This window comes from Pavona decussata, unplaced genomic scaffold, assembly GCF_977016875.1.
Source record: "Pavona decussata unplaced genomic scaffold, jaPavDecu1.1 SCAFFOLD_170, whole genome shotgun sequence".
Classification (NCBI taxonomy): domain Eukaryota; kingdom Metazoa; phylum Cnidaria; class Anthozoa; order Scleractinia; family Agariciidae; genus Pavona; species Pavona decussata.
Genome location: NW_028145581.1, coordinates 857,501 through 862,500, shown reverse-complemented (window position 1 = coordinate 862,500; position 5,000 = coordinate 857,501).

Below are 5,000 nucleotides of genomic sequence, written 5' to 3'. Positions count from 1 at the left end.
TTCAACCAATCGGCGCGTTATATCGAAATTTTATTATAAAATGTTTTCAGCATCATCAGGCTATTGGAGCTCCCTCGGCGGGTGGACCGGTGAGGGTGGGACTCTGCAGAGACTCTGCGCCCAGTAACTCTACCCCAATTGTTTGTTATTGGTGTAGAAATTTTAAGCAATGCAATTAAACGCTCAAAGGAAATAGAAGGTATTCAAATTGATCCAAATAAATCTATAAAAATAACCCAGTATGCCGATGACACAACTGTTTTTGTTAAAGATATTCAGTCTGCTCACAAGCTCTTTGATCTGCTGCAACAATTTGAAAACTGTTCTGGTCTTCGAATAAATCAATCTAAATCAGAAATACTTTGGCTGGGATCATTGCGTCAGAGAAAGGATTCCATTCTAAATCTAAAATTAAGTGATGAGCCGGTCTACGTTTTGGGTGTATATCTGTCATATGATGAAGAACTTGCCAACAAAAAAAACTTCTTTGAAAAGCTGCCTAAACTTAAAAAGACACTGAACATTTGGTCGTCTCGAGACATTTCTATATATGGAAGAGTAAATATAGTCAAAACGTTGGCAATATCCAAACTAACTTTTATCTGCAGCGTTTTAGACACTCCAAAAGGGTTTACCGATGAAGTTAATAACATAATATTCGATTACATATGGAAGTACAAGAATCCAAAACTAAAAAAAACGACTATAATCAAAAATAAGAAGGAGGGAGGACTTAATATGTTAGATTTTACGTTATTTGATAAAGCGCTAAAGATAGTCTGGGTAAAGCGCTTGTGCGCTAATGATAAAAGACCATGGAAATTTATCCCACTATCCTTACTTTCCAATGTTGGCGGCAACCTTCTTTTCCGGTGTAACTATAACATTCAATACCTACCCTTGAATGAAAACTTACCAAAATTCTATCGAGATATAATTTCCCACGGGCAGCAAATTAATAGCACTAACCCGAAAACAAAAGGAGATGTGTTAAATCAAACAATATGGAACAACCAGTTTATTCGAGTAAACAAGTTATCTGTTTTTTTCCCTGTTTGGAAAAAAATAGGTATTGAAAATCTCTCGTGCCTTTTCGACAACGAAGGTAAAACCTTGATGACTCTTTCAACCTTCATGCAGAAATACAACGTCAAGAGTAACTTTCTGCAGTATTATAGCCTTCTATCTGCAATACCACAGGAATGGAAAACTATGCTAAAGCAGGAATGTCTTCCACCGTCAACTAAATACGTACCACTTGCAATCGAAAAAATCACATGCAAAACAATTTACCATACTTTACTCGATCACCAGCACTTCCCTCCTCCAACTGCGGAGAGAAGACTCATTGAATGCGGTTTTTTCTTTCAAGAAAGACAAAAAATCTACTTACTTCCTTTTAGTGTCACAAATGAGGTAAAATTATCCATGTTTCAATATAAAATAGTTCATGATATCCTGTATACAAACAAAATTCGGTACAAGATGAGAAAGAAACAGCGACCCGATTGTCCTTATTGCCATGATATTGATCAGACACCACTCCATTTATTTGTGGAATGTCCAATTGCTAAATCCTTTTGGAATAAATTTACAAAGTGGTTCAACGCTACATGTAGAGGAAACATTGCATTAGAGCAAAACGAAATTATATATGGGGTTTTAAAATTCACATCGTCCGGTTTAACCCTAAATCACCTGATCATAATTGGAAAATACTTTCTTTACATTAATGCAGTACAAGATGACAAAAGACCCCAGTTCACAGATTTTGTCACCCTCGTTAACGAAAAAATCGAATTAGAAAAATACATTGCGATTATGACCAATAAACTACTCTCTTTTAATAAAAAATGGTCCAACTTTTTAAACAATTAATGTTTAGAGTCTAGCTGTGCAAAGGCATATACTATCCATTTGTAAACAACTAAATTAAATTCATTAATTTGTAAGTAATTTTATTGTATCGTAGTGTTAGTATTGTGCTTAGTAGCGTAGGTATCGTTTCGTTTTGTTAGTAATATCGCATTGTAAGTAGTTTCGTATTTTTTTTTTTTTTAGCACTGTATTATAAAAAGTATCAACCTTAACATGCAGCATTTCTTAACAAGCGTGTTGTAATTTGTTTGAGCACTCAATAAAAAAAAAATAAAAATAAAAAAAAAATAAAAAAAAAAATAAAAAAACTCTACCCCAATGAGGGGGGTAGGGGGGAGCAGAGACGGGGGAGCATTTTGCTCAAATTATTTTTAATTTTTTTTATTGTTATATTAACAAGTTAAGAGCGGTTGTCAGTAACTTTCGAGAATCCGGCGACAGAAGCGAAAATGCGAATTTTTTTTTATTTGCCCCAAAAGACCCTTTTGGTGAACTATTTTCAAAAATAATATTCAAAAGTTCCAGCGAATTTTTATTTTGGCAAAAATTGGGAAAGTTCGAAATCGGCCAAAACGCGACCGATGGCCCGATTGAAATTATGCAAATTAGTACATTTTTAAAACTCTCGTTCAAGACAAGGTAGCGTTTTCTCGAGTTGACACTTTCACAATCGTTTTTACATCCCTTGTGCTTGCTTCTAAACTATATTTTATTTCCACCTGAACATTCTTTCATTTAAAGTTGCCCACGTAAAGAATACAATGTTTGCCATTCCTTAGATAGAGTGATTTTTGCCATATTTCAGATGACCATATCAATAAGGGTATACAAATATACTGGTAATGAAATCACTTTTTTGAACGGGCAATTGTTCTTATTTATCATGTTAAACTATTTAGTTTGGCCCGTGAAAAGCGAGCGCGCTAGGTCGAGATGTGTGGAATGCACTTTGACACAATTCGCCATTTCAGTACCTCATGTTCCTCCTGTTACTTTGCACTTATCAATACACTTCACGGAAGCTTTTAGATAAAAGCCAAAATCTCTGTGTTCATTTCATGCTTTTATACACGTAAATAACTAGCTTCAAACTTGAGTGCTCCCCATATTAGCATTAGGTTATCAAATGATTCCTTTCAGGTAAAATTTTCGAGTTTATATTGAGCCGTTCAAGCCAGATGAAAGAGCCGTTCGCAGGGAAATAACGTGAAATCAGTGAAATTAATACCCTGTCTCTCATATCATGCTACACTTCCAAACTACCGTTATTACGCGGGATGCCCTGAGGGGGCATACCGTGTCTAAAAACGGGTCGATTTCTTTTTTTACGCGGGATGCCCTGAAGGGGCATACCGTGTCTAAAAACGGGTCGATTTCTTTGTTTTTTTTTTCTTCCTCGTAGCTACAAATGTGTACATTAATTTATTCATTAACCTATCCCCTCTCCTACTCGGGATGTATTGTCCTGATTGTCTTCAACAAAAGAAGGCCAATCAAAATCCTTTTTTGTCGCTTATATCGCGAGGGAGGGGACCCACTCGCCCCTACCTGTGTGACGTCAAAGCATCATTTGATTTATTTATCAAATCCGGATTAAATTTGGCGCCAGATTGTTAACATGTTCTGGACTCAAGTGTGCCGTTTTCAAACGGAAGTTTCACCATTTTGAAGCGGTGAATCGAAAGAATAACTTCTAAGAAGCACCCGACATTTAAAACGGTGGAAATTGGTGAGTTCCTGGAGAAGGAATCGTGCTTTGTTTGAGAGTCTTAGACCACGACGCGAGACTAAAAAGAGGTCATGGAGAAGCTTATGTTATCGTAATGGAATTTCAAAAATTTCCAGTGAAAGTCTGGGTCGCGTAATACAAGGGAAACAACGTAACGCGATCGTCGTGACTCAAACTATTCCATTAGCAAGGATAGATTTATCAATCGGCGAAGCATACAGTTGGAATAAATGAATCAGCCCCAGCATCACGCGTAATGCCAGTGTAGCAGGCATCTTGTTTTTTTTTTCTTCCTCGTAGCTACAAATGTGTACATTAATTTATTCATTAACCTATCCCCTCTCCTACTCGGGATGTATTGTCCTGATTGTCTTCAACAAAAGAAGGCCAATCAAAATCCTTTTTTGTCGCTTATATCGCGAGGGAGGGGACCCACTCACCCCTACCTGTGTGACGTCAAAGCATCATTTGATTTATTTATCAAATCCGGATTAAATTTGGCGCCATATTGTTAACATGTTCTGGACTCAAGTGTGCCGTTTCCAAACGGAAATTTCACCATTTTGAAGCAGTGAATCGAAGAATAGAATAACTTCTAAGAAGCACCTGACATTTAAAACGGTGGAAATTGGTGAGATCCTGGCGAAGGAATCGTGCTTTGTTTGACAGTCTTAGACCACGACGCGAGACTGAAAAGAGGTCATTGAGAAGCTTATGTTATCGTAATGGAATTTCAAAAATTTCCAGTGAAAATCTGGGTCGCGTAATACAAGGGAAACAACGTAACGCGATCGTCGTGACTCAAACTATCAATCGGCGAAGCATACAGTTGGAATAAATGAATCAGCCCCAGCATCACGCGTAATGCCAGTGTAGCAGGCATCTTGTTATTAAGCTAGAAAGTGTAAATGCTCCCTTTTAACGTGACCTAAAACAGAATTTGCCTAAAATATTACGAATAAAGTCCACCACAAGAAAACACTGAAAAAATCGCGTCCGTTATTTTACCTCTGTATACATTTATGATCAGAAAGAAATAGAAACAAAAAATCTTCTCTATGCCCATCTGTATAAATGCACTCGCCAATCAGGCTTTGATTTTCTGTATGTTTGTCGAAAATACTGAAGAATAGTGCAACATAATAATTTGTTACTGACTTACTTGACTCATTCAATCACAACCGGATACATGTAACACGACTGGAAACTAGATATAAAGAAATGCTCTTACTTGTCTGCAATCGTTACTCACATTATATCTGGCGATATCACATCCCCGAGGCAAGGCTGAAAATTGTCTCAAAATCCGCATATTAGAGATTCAAAGTTTTAAACAACGCAACAACTTTCATTGCGTGACAATTGAAATGTGATACACTAGCGCGCGAAAAGC